Source organism: Octopus bimaculoides, chromosome 21, assembly GCF_046866305.1.
Source record: "Octopus bimaculoides isolate indiv1 chromosome 21, ASM4686630v1, whole genome shotgun sequence".
Lineage (NCBI taxonomy): Eukaryota > Metazoa > Mollusca > Cephalopoda > Octopoda > Octopodidae > Octopus > Octopus bimaculoides.
This window is the reverse complement of record NC_142948.1, coordinates 16,374,074-16,389,660: the sequence shown is the minus strand read 5'-3', so window position 1 is coordinate 16,389,660 and position 15,587 is coordinate 16,374,074. Positions and strand designations below refer to the sequence as shown.

The following is a 15,587-nucleotide window of genomic DNA, read 5'->3' as shown; positions in this document are numbered from 1 at the left end:
GTCTACCAGATAGATGGAAGAGCACTGTAGAAAATGAAGGAGAGTATATTTTAGATTAAAAAAGAACTTTGTTTATCTTAATTTTGAAAAATAGAAGAAGTACAAAAAGACCATATTATATAGGGTTGACCCAATATATATATATGTACAACAGGCTTTCTTTCAGTTTTTGTCTACCAAATCCATTCACAAGGCTTTGTTCTGTCTGAGGCTATAATAGAAGATACCTGCTCAAGGTCCCTCAGAGTGGATTGAACCCAGGAACACATAGCCATTCCTGCAACACTGATGAGATATATTTCTTTTAAAGTGACAGTAATATTGATAACTAAGGTTATCTAACCTGGACTAACAATCATGAAGTTGGCTTTCAATCTGGAAGATAAGCTTTTGAATACAGGAAGAGAAAATGACAAAATACTATAATCAACAATGACTGGAAATGATATCATCAACACTATTATAGAGGAATTGAAGTGCAAACAGTGAAGAAAGGTAGGCAAAATGTTTTTAGCTGTAGTTATAGAAGGAAATGTAATTATAAAATTCATTTCTTGTAGAGTTATAAACTCAATAATGACAAACTTAATTGCTATAAAACGACAAAGAAACCCCTCTGTTATCTGTTTGAAAAGAAGCAAATCATATAGGAATGATCTCAGCAGGTCATCCCAGTACTAAATTATTTTATAGCTTAACAATTATGCCAATCATTGGCAACTTTTGAATGCAAAAGAGCAGTTGGTTATGATAATTTCTTTTGCTAAAATATGATGGGTGTAATTTTATTCCTCAAAATTGTAAACATTGCACAAATAATATGATGTTGATATTTCCCTAGATTGGGCAAGCCTACAACAATAAATCAGGCTCCTGCTGCTCTTTTGCTGCATAGCAATCAGCTGACTCCTCTAACTGGTACTGTGCCACTTCATACCCTGGTTGATTGTCCACAACCAGCTGCCAGCAAACCTAGCAACGACAGTAATGAAAGAAAAAAATTCTATGAGCTGGCAAAGTGAGGAGTATTAACACTTGCAGTATATTCTCAGGGAAAACTCCAAAACGTTTATTTTCTTTTAAAACATTTCCTTCAGAGAAGACTTCATTTAACTAACAAAAGGAAACAAAAAAGGCAGATTAGCTCATTTTCACATAGCTTAGTGAAATCTGGGAAGAATATTTACAATACTGTAAAAATCTTTCATTTTGGTAAATTACTGATCATTTATATGTCATCTCAACAACTGAAAAGTTACACTCTGGAGATACTGAAGAATTAAGGAAAGGCAAACAAATAGAAAATATGCCATTGTGGATTTGGAAAATGGAGAAAAAGGATTGTTGATCTAAGGAAAACTGTTGGTTATGTGGCCTTGCTTATCACTCAGAAACAGATAAATAACTATACTCCTCACCAACACAAAGAGTAAAAAATAAAACAGAAACAATGTTTGGAGATAGTGAAAAGTGAATACTTGAGTTCAGATTAATCAGCCTCAAACACGAGCTAAAAGCCTTCAGAGGAAAACATTGGCATCAGAAGAGAGCAACTGAAAGAGAAATAATTAGCAAAGAATTTAAGCAAAACCAATCAGCTATATACAGAGATATGAGGAGGCAATCGATACATATATGCCACAGAAGCTTTTTCAGGAAAATACAGAACCATTCTAGAGAAAAATCTGGAGTGAGGTGAAGGAGCTTAATCAGAATACAGGGTGGTTTGAAGAAATCTTGAGCAAATATTGTCAGTGTATTAAACCAAAAGCGTATGGCATCAATGGCAAAACACTGTGATTCAGAAACTTCAAGATGGAAAGAGACTTTATTGTTGGGTACTGGTATAAATAAAAATCAACTTTCTATTGGGAGTATCTTATTGACCTTTACCAGCTAACTCTCAATGAAGATATAAACATGCTAGGTTGGTTGGCACAAGCAGAAACAAAACCGATACTAAAAAAACCAGCAGAAAAAAAAAAACAACCAATGCCATTCAGCCAGTTGCATGCCAGAATCTCATATATAAAATGTATACAAACTATCTGAACCTGTTTCTCCAAAATCTCTGTGATAGTAATAGCATCATCACAACTGAATAAGCTACTAAGAAGAAAGGAATTTGGTGATGCATTGAAAAACTCTTAATTAACAAAACTAAGATGTCAGAACTTGGTTAAAGGCTGGCAGGATTATGGAAAATATTTGATTTTGTTTTCAACTCATGGATGTAGAGACCTTTCAACAAAAATGTTCCAGAGACTATTATCAAGACCATTGACAATCTAACTTTCTCACCTTTAAGCAGTGAAATCTATAAAATGGTTCTATTGTCACTGATTGGATACAGAGTCACAGTGGTATATTTCAGGTGTAAAGTCTTTCTGTGATGTAGTTTATGCTTTCAGTAACCATCCCCTGTCCTTTGCCTTAAGGAAATCTGAAGGATATGCAATTAGCTCACAGATAAACAGAAACACCAACCTAAAACATTGTCTTTGCCTTTTGTTGATGATCTGAAAATATGAGCCAAGAATATGAACAGTATGAAGTAGCCATGGCTTAGATATAACATTCTCAAAAGATATAATAGAGAATGGAGTTTGAGTAGAATAATATCCATTCAACAACATCTACTAACCCACAAATGTTGAACTTTAGTCATGGATTGTGTCTGCATAAATGAAGCTAATAACATCATGAAGGCTAGAAAGGAGTTTTTCAGAAATTATTCCCTAACTGACGACCAGTGACATACACCCAGAGAAGTTGCAAAACTCTACTGAAACAGACCATAAAAGATGATGCTGTGTATATATAGCAGCAACAGGTTGACTCTGTTCCCAGAAGTTTCAATATGACAGTGAAATTTTAATCAGAATAGTCTATCCTAGAGTAATAATCTCGATATAAACTGTCACTTTGAAGGATTATACTTTTGCAATATGAGAGCAGTGTAACAAGGAAGACTTCTTCATGTGTTGAATAATAGTTTGTTACATTAATAGGAAGGGTGTTCATACAATAGAATCAATGGAAACATGTAGAGTAAATCTTTTTTTAGAAACTCAACATTTGGGCAAATTTTTGCATATCAAAATTCGTATTCAGGTGCTGTGGTGTGCCTTCTTCGATCATTCCTGACTGAATATGTTGCTGGGAAAACAGTGAGGAAAGAGTATGCTAACTTGACCCAAGACACTCTGAATTTTTGGTACTCAATTTGATTGTATTTGTAGGCCTCATTCATGGAAAGTCTTAGTTAGACCACTAATCTACCATGTGAGCAATGGCCATGCATTGGATAAAATCTCAGTTGTGCACATGATTGAATTGTGATTTCTATGTGGCAAAACATAGGATCGAATCTAATGCTGTATCGGGAAATAACAAAATACTTGATGCACAAAGAGACAGGGATGTAACCAAACAACCTGGATGCAACAACTGATGCAGACTCTATAAAATTAACACTCAGGATATCACCCAGATCATGATTAGCTACCCAGAAATATCCTCACGGCATACCTACATATGAAATAAGATATGACTAGAACATTCAATAAAATCCACAGAAAGGATAATCTTGAGGATACAAATATACGATGTTACAGTGATGTGGAAGGTATAACCACACATTGCCAGTGCCGCTGGACTGGTTCCTGTGCAGGTGACACCTAAAATGCACCATTTTGAGCATGGCCGTTGCCAGTACTGCCTGACCGGCCTTCGTGCCGGTGAAACATAAAAACATCCACTACACTCTTGGAGTGGTTGGCATTAGGAAGGGCATCCAGCTGTAGAAACTCTGCCAAATCAGACTGGAGCCTGGTGTAGCTATCTGGTTCACCAGTCCTCAGTCAAATCATCCAACCCATGCTAGCATGGAAAGCGGACGTTAAACGATGATGATGATGATGATGAACATAAATAGACACTGGTGGAATGTTCCTCTCAAAACTTCAATAAAATACAAATGTAACAGACCAAATATAATGATTTGGCATAAAGAAAAGGAATTACACACTGTAGTTGAAATCAGTTGCTCACCAGATGTCAGCACACAATTTTTGTGTCAACCCTTTAGCACTTGAAATGGCTACATCTGGCCCAAATACTCTACCTGTTTTATGTTCAAACTGGTCAGATCTGGTCTCTCATGCATATCCTACAATGTTATTCTAAAAATAAGCAATTACATCATTGAAACCTCAAAATTATGGAAATAACACAGGATTAATTCAAAACAGTATGAATAAAAAGCCTTACACTTGACAAAGATGAAGGCACATGGCTCATAGTTAGAGTGCTGGGCTCACAATCATGAAGTAGTGAGTTCAATTCCCAGACCAGGCTGTGTGTTGTGTTCTTGTGCAAGGCACTTTATTTCATGTTGCTCCTGTTCACTCAGCTGTAGAAATGAGTTGTGACATCACTGGTGCGAAGCTGTATTGGCCTCTTTGCCTTTCTTTTGGATAACATCAGTGGTATGGAGAAGGGAGGCTGGTATGCATGGGTGATTGCTGGTCTTCCATAAACAACCTTGCCCGGACTTGTGCCTTGGAGGGTAACTTTCTAGGTACAGTCCCATGGTCATTCATAACCGAAGGGGGTCTTTACCTTTTATCCTTTACATTTGACACAATACTCTGAATGCTAAAAGTTTAAAAAGCATATCTGTACTGAACTCATGAAAAATCTGCAAATACTCCACTCGGTGTATAGCTTTAGAATTGTACCTATAGTTATTAGAGCATTTGATTATGTAACTAACTGCCCAAGTGTGAATCTTGAGAGCTGCGTTTCTTAAGACGAAGAAGATCACACTTCATCAAGTGACTACAACTACAAGCTAGCAAAAGTACTGTCAAAATAAGTTAAACATTCAAGATATTTAGCATTTAATAAGATCCACATACGCAACGGCATTGTACATACATATATACATCTATGCATATGTACAAGCAAATACACATGCATACACAAAATGCACATGTATGTATGTACATGTATGCATGTAAATATATATATAAGTACATATATGTATGGGTGCTGAAAAGTTTCTGGCTTTAAGGTTATTGCAAAAGGGCTGTTTGGAAGCCCAACCATCTGAGTTCTTTTATAGGGCTTAGAAAAACCAAAGGACTGCTACAATAAGTGTGTGAATCTGAGAGGGGAATATGTTGAATAAAATCATAATTAACTGATTCTTCTGTATTTTCTTTTACTCAAAGCCAGGAACTTTTCTGCATCCTCTAATACAACAAACATCTGAAAAGATGGAGCAATCACCATATATGATGCACTTTTGTATAATTTCTATCCGCAAGATGTTGGTCAGCCCAAGTTAACAATGGAATCCACTTAACCAAAGTGATGTGGGGTGTGATCAAGCATCTTAACTGTACAGCAATTTCTGAGCCCATTTAATATCTTTAAAGAGAATGAATTGTTGTATTTATAAAATGTAATTTTATAAAAACCAAGTAACCAATTTTAAATTTGAATTGCACTTGTCAGTTGAAGATATTTTTGATGCAATAAGTTTTATGATCCAAAAGAAAGTGATGACAGAATTTCTGATTAAATTTCAAGTTTAAAAAGGAATAAGTGGTTTTATTTGGTTCAGCAGTTTGTCTTTCTCCCTATATATTCAATTTTAAAATTGATAAGATGACAGTGAAATTTTCACAAATTTGGTCAACTGCAAACTTTGTTTTTAAATAATTAGCTTTTTGGATATTCCTTACCCTTGTAGGAAATCACTTTGAGGTACTGTAACCTATCCTTGATTCCTTTCGTAATTATATACTACCATCTACAGCAGTGATTCCCAATGTGGGGTCTGGGAAAATTGTGGTGGCACATGGGATCCAAAATATTTCTTGTCTTTTTTTTGTTTTTGTAGCAGAACATGGAAACATGCTACACATATACTCAGCCTTGCCAAACCAATCCCTGCTGCCAAGCATACCAAGTGAAGACTGTTTGCTACAGTATAGAGCTATTCTAATGCCCTGGTGTGGATATTTCTTTAAGAAAAGTACATAACTTTGAAATATTAAAAGTAAAGTTGTTTTGTTTTTTTTCAACCGCTGGTGGGGCATACATTTTTCTGGAAAGTTATAGTAGGGCCTGGCGAAAAATAAATTAGGAAACACTGATCTATAATGTTTGTTAACCTTTCACATGCATGTATCATTTCATGTAGCAGATACTTTATGTTAGACTTGGAGAAAATCCATAGACACATTGAATATTGGGAATATGACAATTTCAACCTCACTGACTAAACAATACAGCAACTTTGCAAGCAGTTTAAAATAATTGCTTCAAATTTTGGCAAAGGCTCCGTAATTTTAAAAGGAAATGGTTTAGTATTTGACTGGTATTGTATTTTATCAACCACAGGGGAATGAAAGGCAAAGTCAGCCTTGGCAGGAATTGAACTCAGAATGCAAAGTGCTGAATTAATGCCACCAAACACTTTTCCAATGCTCTAATAACTCTGCCAGCTCACTACATTAATGGTTTCAAATTTTGGCACAAGGCCAGAAATTTTAGGAGAGAGGCTACATTGATTGAACTGAGCCCAGTACACAACTGGTACTCAATTTATCGACCCTGAAAGGATAAAAGGCAAAACTGACCTCAGCAGAATTTGAACTCAAAACATAAAATGACACACTTAAATTCCATAAATAACAAACCTAAAATTAAACTCAGAATATGAAGAGCCAGGTGAAATGTTGCTAAAGATTCTGCCAGTTGACTGCCTTCGGTCACTTTAGATCTTACTCTCATGTACAGTTCTCTATGTTTTAACTCCTCCTTGTTCATTGAAGGATTTGGTAAAAGAGACTAAAAACACGTATGTTTAGAATGTAATAACTTTCATGAAACCTTCTCGGTGCCTACATGACCTTGAAATGTTACGGGTCCTATCCTGTACAACCTATTTGTGCACATTTTCAAGCAGTTCATGAACAAATGTCTACCGTGGATTGGAGCAATTTATGACATTAAGAATTAAAATAATCCTTTCTAATATAGGCACAAGGCCTGAAATTTTAGGGGATGAGGGAGAAAGTCAATTATATCGATCCAGTGCTTAACTGGTACTTGTTTCATTAACCCTGGAAAGATGAAAGGAAATTCAGCCTTATTGGTATTTGAACTCAATGTAATGACAGAAAAAGTGCTGCCAAGCACTGGTATGCTAACAGTTCTGCCAACTCACCACTTTAGTTGGCTCAAAATAAATCATTATTATTATTATTGTTATTATTATTATTATTGTTAAGGTGTAGGAGTGGCTGTGTGGTAAGTAGCTTGCTTATGAACCACATGGTTCCGGGTTCAGTCCCACTGCATGGCACCTTGAGCAAGTGTCTTCTACTATAGCCTCAGGCCGACCGAAGCCTTGTGAGTAGATTTGGTAGACAGAAACTGAAAGAAGCCCATCGTATATATATATATATATATATATATATATATATATATATATATATATATATATAAAGGGCATTATTACAGAAAATAATAACGCCACACAGTGGATTTCTCAAAATAACCACATTTAGTACCTAATGCAAGGAAAAACAACCAACAGAAGACGACCAACCTTCTTTTAAATAAACTTAACTGTGTATCGGCCGATTTCGCGATTACTAGAATGAATCTAGATTTCGTTCATCAACACAGTATTGTCCCAAAAATATATACAAATAAACAGAATTCTCACCTCACCAAAAACGAACACCCTACGTATCCGACAGAGTAAAACAGAGTAAAGGGGATGAAGTTTATCTGTATATATCTTCATCAGAGAAGCGGGAATATTTCCGGGTTGCTTCTGGGTACCCATGTGGAGACAGGAATAAAAATTCAACATTGAATATATTCCGTGTATATATTTGATAAATAAATTCAAAAAGGTATAAAACTATTTTACAAGAATTTTATCAAGAAGCCAGTGTGTAAAAAAATTCATAAGGGAAATTTCTATTCCCAAGAATATAATTATTCGTTTATATTTCCGGAAATATTCCCGCTTCTCTGATGAAGATATATACAGATAAACTTCATTCGGTTTACTCTGTCGGATACGTAGGGTGTTCGTTTTTTGTCAGGTGAGAATTCTGTTTATTTGTATATATTTCTGGGACAATACTGTGATGATGAACGAAATCTAGATTCATTCTAGTAATCGCGAAATCGGCCGATACACAGTTAAGTTTATTTAAAAGAAGGTTGGTCGTCTTCTGTTGGTTGTTTTTCCTCGCATTAGGTACTAAATATGGTTATTTTGAGAAGTCCACTGTGTGGCGTTATTATTTTCTGTAATAATGCCCTTTATATAAATATAAACGAATAATTATATTCTTGGGAATAGAAATTTCCCTTATGAATTTTTTTACACACTGACTTCTTGATAAAATTCATGTAAAAGAGTTTTATCCCTTTTTGAATTTATTTATCAAATATATACACGGAATATATTCAATGTTGAATTTTTATTCCTGTCTCCACATGGGTACCCAGAAGCAACCCGGAAATATTCCCTCTTCTCTGATGAAGATATATACAGATAAATTTCATTCCCTTTACTCTGTCGGATACGTAGGGTGTTCGTTTTTGGTGAGGTGAGAATTCTGTTTATTTGTATATATTTTTGGGACAATACTGTGCTGATGAACGAAATCTAGATTCATTCTAGCAATCGCGAAATCGGCCGATACACAGTTAAGTTTATTTAAAAGAAGGTTGGTCGTCTTCTGTTGGTTGTTTTTCCTCGCATTAGGTACTAAATATGGTTATTTTGAGAAGTCCACTGTGTGGCGTTATTATTTTCTGTAATAATGCCCTTTATATAAATATAAACGAATAATTATATTCTTGGGAATAGAAATTTCCCTTATGAATTTTTTTACACACTGGCTTCTTGATAAAATTCTTGTAAAAGAGTTTTATCCCTTTTTGAATTTATATATATATGTATATGTATATATATATATATGTGTGTGTGTGTGTGTAGGTGTTTGTATTTGTCTCCCCAACATCGCTTGACAACCAATGCTGGTGTGTTTACGTCCCCGTAACTTAGTGGTTTGGCAAAAGAGACCAATAGAATAAGTACTAGGCTTACAAAGAATAAGTCCTGGGGTCGATTAGCTCGACTAAAATGTGGTGCTCCAGCATGGCCACAGTCAAATGACTGAAACAAGTAAAAGAGTAAAGAGAGTAAAGAGTGACGAACTTGGTAGAAACATTAGCATGGCAGAGAAAATGCTTAGCAACATTTCTTCCAGCTTTATGTTCTGAGTTCAAATTCCACTGACATCAGCTTTGCTTTTCATCGTTTCAAGGTCAATGAAATAAGTACCAGTTGAACACTGTGGTCAATGTAATCAACTTGTCCCTCCTCTCAAAACTGCTAGCCTTGTGCGTATAGAAGGAAAAATCTAAAACTGTTATCATTATTTTTACTGCTACTACTACCATTATTATTATTATTTTTGTGGGGTGGGGTCTGGAGGTGGAAGTTGAACCCATGACCACTGAGAAAACTCCAAGATTGTGTGTTTTGTGTTTTCTAATCAACTGCAAATATATTGTGTATGATATTGATTTAGTTATTGCTTAGCACCATGTAGATCAACTCTAAACGAGTAGACCAATAAACAAAAACAATCTATGACAGTCTTGTCCTTTTATATATCTAGAGCTACATCATGCAATATCTCTTTTGTAAGACAACACCTTGTCTTGATAAGTTATATTTTGCTAAAATGGCTAATTTAAAAATATCATATCTCTGTTTTTCTAATTTACATGAATTGTATTTTATTTTTGTCAAATACTTATTAAACAGGTTGATAGTATTTCTTCTATCAAGCAGAATTAAATATTGAAAGTCATTAAATGTGGTAATCGTAAACTTCTGCCAGTCAACCACCATAATTATTGAGTATCATTAAGCAATATTACATCAAACAAAAAAACTCAATTCTTTAAATTCCCCCGTGTCACATTCCTGGCAAATAATGTTTGTTAATTCCTCGTTGGTTTCTGTTTCATTTTATCTCTCAACTTCTGTGATTGTTTCATGTTGTTGACCTCTATTTAAATTACTTGAATGACTTTCTTGTTTATGTAGTCATCAACATATGTTGTTATTAGTTAACCCCACAACAACCCTGAACTAGCAGACCAATCAACAAAGAACTTCCAGTCATGACCATCCCATAGTTCTATTTTCAAACAGAGACACAATGTGTGTAATGTGTGTCTATGTATGAATTTATCAGTATAAGAACTGACAGGGATTTGGTTGTTATGTGTAGCAGATTTGAATGACTGTATAAAGGAGCCCTCATATAGCATATGAGGGCTCAGATAGCATAATGTGCAAAAGTTACAAATTTTGTTCAACAAGTGTAGTTGTGTAGAAAGAAACTTGCCTCCAACCACATGGTTCCAGGTTCACTTGTATTGCATGGCACCTTGAGCAAGCGTGTTCTACTATAGTCTGAGGCTGACCAAAGCCTTGTGAGTGGATTTGGTAGACAAAAACTGAAAGAAGCTCATCGTAGTTATATCAGGTCATTAAGAATGAAATGTCTGATTTTGAGCTGAAAATTTATTTTACTATATCTCAACAAAAAGCAATGTAGTTAATCAAAGTATGCACCTAAATTATCAACACAATTTTGCCATTTTATCAGTAGCTTATTTACGTTGGCAGTGAAGAATTCTGGAGAGCAAGAGGTGATGAAATAATGAAAAGCTGTTTTTGCATCTTCATATTTGAAATTTTTTCCTTGCAAAAGGTTGTCAAATGTCTGGAAAATGTGATAGCCACTTAGTGCAAGGTCTGGTGAATATGGTGGATGACAGAGTACTTCCAAGTTCAGTTCCTGTAACTTGAGTAGCGTTCTTTGTGCAACATGTGGTCAAGCATTGTCTTGCAAGAGAATTGGCCTGTCTCTATTGACCAATCTCAGTTGTTTAATTGCAAGTTCACTCATCATTTCATCCAATTGGTTGATGTATACACCCGCTGTAACTGACTTACCAGATCTCATGAAGCTGTAATGGATGACACCAGTGCTGGACCACCAAACAAACACTATTAGCTTATTTTATTGGTCTCTTTTGCTGAACTGCCAGATTACAGGGATGTAAACACACCAACTCCATATGTCAAGTCATGGTGGGCATAAACACAGACACAAAGACACACCACACATAGAATTAATGAATTAAATATGATATATAAATTCCAACTTTTTACTTATGTGTGTGTGTGAGAGAGAGAGAGAGTGTGTGTGTGTGTGGTGTGTCTTTGTGTCTGTGTTTATCGCCCACCATGACTTGACATATGGAGTTGGTGTGTTTACATCCCTGTAACTTGGCAGTTCAGCAAAAGAGACCAATAAAATAAGTACCAGGCTAAGATAAAAATAGTATTGGAGTTGATTCATTCAACTAAAAATTCTTCACAGGTAGTGCCCCAGCATGGTCGCAGTCTAATGACTGAAACAAGTTAAAGATAAAAGAACAGAAAGAATAGAAAATGCATGAAGGATATTAAAATTGAAAGTGGTCTATTCCTGTTTCAGCCCTTCTAAAACTATTTATAACCCTACCCTCACAAACTTTCCATTATTTGATACAATGCTGAAAAATTGATAATTTTTAATTTCTTAATGGATATTTGAAATAAAGAAAAGAAAAATGTAAAAATTAAAATAAATTAATAAATTAGTTATTCCCTCATATATATAAATGTCAGAAAAATAAATTGTTACATGTTTTCAGAGCCAGTTTCAATTATTTTCCATCTTGGAATATTTGTGTAGGAGAAACACATACGTAAAAGTGGAAAATGGATTTAAAAGACTTGGAATGAAATACATATAGAAAATTGACAATGAACAACTGTAAGTCCAACTTTCCGTTGATTTTACTTTTGTATGATAGCAGATAGTTAATAATGTGCACAATTCTCCCACAATATAATCTTTCCAAAGGTTATGATCTTTTATATTTTGTGATTAGAGAATATATACTGGTTCACGTATAAATACACACTCTCATATATACATACATACACACACACATATATATATATATATGTATATATGAGTGGACTCATAGTCAAGAGCCTGTCAGTATATATGTATACAATTATGTGTATTGATTGCAGCATCAGAGCACTTTAGCTCTTATTTCTAGCATTGTAGGTATTCTAACACCCTCTGTCATAGTTAATGACAACTATAGTTTACTTTTTTGGTGATACATGCTAAACAGCTGCCTAATTCAATTATATATATATATATATATATATATGTTGATATACACCGGACCTTCAATAACACTGGCATAAACATCAAATTCAAGATTGAACATCCAGACGAATCCAGAACCTTCTCTCTACTCGACTTCCAACTCAAGATCACAGAGGAAGGTGCCATATTTACCAAATTCTATAGAAAAGCCACGAATAGAAAACTTTTCATCCACTACCAATCAGCCTTGCTCACCAAAGCCGCATACATGAGAAACGAGATTGCATGTATAAACAACAATTGCAGCAATGTGACTAACAAAACTATCAACACCAAACAGTTCCTCAGAGACCTAACTCTGAATGGCTACCCACCATCTTTAGCTAAACAACGGCACCTGAATTACATCAAAGTCAATAAACCCAGGGAGAACCAACATACTCCCAAGTCCGGCACGTGCTTCCTAAAGCTGCCACACTTTGATGATAGAACTACTACAGTGATACAACACGCAGTCTGCAGGGAAGGACTCGACATACAGATAGTGCACACTGGCCCTTCCCTGAGAAAAGCCCTTTCCAAGAACAACACCTCTCACTACTCCGAGGAGTGCACATTGTCGAACTGCCCCATCAATGACCCTGAATTGTGCCAGAGGACCTATATTGTATATGAGATCATCTGTGGCAAATGTGACGCATCCTACAGCAGAAGCACGACATGAAAACTGCATATACGCATTAAGGAACACATGCAGGCAGACACTTCCATGAAGAAACATCTACGGAAATGCCAGACCCGGGAATTCACAGTGCATATCAAGGCAACACAGCAGAACAGGGGCAACCTTAGAATCTCTGAAGCTATTCTCATACACCAAAAGAAACCCAAGATCAACAACAGAAGAGAGTTACAGGAAGCTAGCTGGTTGCTATAGCAACACCTTTCCACATATGTCCACTCCACACACACTCACACACATGCACATCGGCAACAGTTGTCAATTTCTTGAAAATGGGGTTGCAATCCTGAAATTTTGAATACAAGGTAAGTCAATATTAATTCACATATTTGTTTTCTTGTGATTTACCTTGCATTTACTTTGTATTGTTTTTGCCTTACCCATGATCTTTTATATAATATATATATAAATAAATATATATATATATATATATATATATATAGATAGATAGATAGATAGATAAATAGATATGAGAAAAACACAGGAAAAACAATGGTTATGATATCAACTTTATTAGTTGACAGCTGCTTCTGCTATAAGACACAGTGGACTCGTATTTGAGTGCCTGAATAACATCCTATAGCTTCATTGTGCATCATCTTTATCTTATTACTACTCTATACTCATCTAACACTTTGTTCTGAAACATATATATTGAGATCTATACCAGGTTCTTAGTCTTGCAATGCCTAAGTGAAATATATATGTATATATAGATGTAGTTATAAATGATGAGAGAAATAGTATAATAAAAATTTATTTAACTATAAGAATATTCAAATATCACAACTAATTGTTTTGTAACTTAAAGCATGTAAAGATAATTTATATTATTATATCTAATGATAAATCGATTATTTACATGTCTGCATTAATGCAAGAAATGTTTTGAAACGATGCAGAAATTAAGCTAAGTCCTCAGGTGGAAGAAAATATTTGTATCATATTATATATTCTATAGGTTTTGTGGAATGATACATTACAGAGCTTTTTTTATGGGCACTACCATATTACTTAAGTCCATATATTGTGACTTGAATATATGTGTGTGTGTGTGTAAAACTATATATTATAAAGTAAAAGCAAGAAAAATTACATCATCACAGAAGATAATATATGTCCAGAATAATATTGTATTAATAGATAAATATATAAATATATAAAGTATGACTATTTAAAATGTTTGAAATATCTTATGAGCATTTCATGAATGTATTACCCTTTGAAATGAAATCTAAAATTGATAATCATTAATAGGTAATACATTCACTCATCAGAGAAAAATTGTGAATTTCTGTGTAGTTAATCGAATGCTATTTAAAAACATATGATAAAGATGTTGTTTAAAAAAGTTACTGGCATAGATGTGCATTGGTACAAACTCGGGCTAAAAATCTTGAAGAAATAATATAAGTCCATGGTGAAATCCTCTGCAGTAATCCATAATGGCTGTGTGTAGATATAAATCCCATAATTCCATTAACTGCAGTATGTGATCAATAAATGCAGAAAATAAAAGTGGTTAAATTTTTGCTTTTATAGTTATATATAAAAAACTGGAAGATATCATTATTATATTTCATGCAAATGTAAAAATAGCAGTTTACTGACCCAATATAGAATAATTTAATGTGTTATATTTAAATTTTTATATTAAAATCAATTTGTTGGTCATTTGAGGTGTACACCTCTAATGGTCATGTGCTGCATATGGATGAAGTGAAATGTGTGAAGAAGTGTCACACCCTAACATTGGAAGGAACCCGTGGAAGAGGGAGACCTAGGAAGACATGAGATCAGGTGGTGAAGCACAACCTTCAAACATTCAGCCTCACAGAGGCAATGACAAGAGACCAAGACCTTTGAAGATATGCTGTGATTGACAAAACCCAGCAAGTAAAGTGAGATCACAGCCATAGCCTATTTCAGTGTCACATAGCCAGCCCATTTAAAAAGTACCCTTGAATCATCAGGTGATACACTGCACTTGAGAAGACTTAGTGAGTCAAGTAAAATGAAAAATCAAAAGCAAATCAAGACCGAAATAAAATGGAAATTGTAGTTGTGGCTGATGCCCGTACTGCCTGACTGGCTCCCGTGCTGGTGGCACATAAAAATTACCTACTACACTCTTGGAGTGGTTGGAATTAGGAAGGGCATCCAGCTGTAGAAACCTTGCCAGATCAGATTGGAGCCTGGTGCAGCCTACTGGCTTGCCAGCCCCCAGTCAAACCATCAACCCATGCTAGCATGGAAAACAGACATTAAACAATGATGATGATGATATATATGCATGTACGTACGTATGTATGTATGTGAACACATGCACAAACACATACACATACATATGTATGTTTATTAATTTTTACTGGGAAAAGATTGACAATGACTTCAAAGCTTCACCTTGTTTGCTTTCACCAGATAGTCTAACAGATGTGAGCAGACTGAAATTTTGAAGTTACTGCTATTTTTTTTTTTTTGTATTAGTAAAATTTAGAAAATATCTACTCTACTAAAAATTATTGAGTAATCCTACAGTTTATTGC

General features: G+C 34.8%; 1 long non-coding RNA gene across 3 annotated transcripts in view; it reads left to right on the top strand.

Moving 5' to 3' along the window:
* The first annotated feature begins 7,819 nt into the window (after positions 1 to 7,819).
* LOC149131499 (uncharacterized) overlaps positions 7,820 to 15,587 on the top strand; it is a 118,929-nt gene continuing 111,161 nt past the window's right edge. For 2 of the 3 annotated variants that reach the window (XR_016237759.1, XR_016237758.1), the window contains exons 1-2: positions 7,820 to 8,135; positions 11,868 to 13,346. This is a non-coding gene — a long non-coding RNA (uncharacterized LOC149131499). Of the gene's footprint in view, positions 8,136 to 8,226; positions 8,649 to 11,867; positions 13,347 to 15,587 lie in introns of those variants that run through there. The other variant, XR_016237760.1, reaches the window with a different exon arrangement.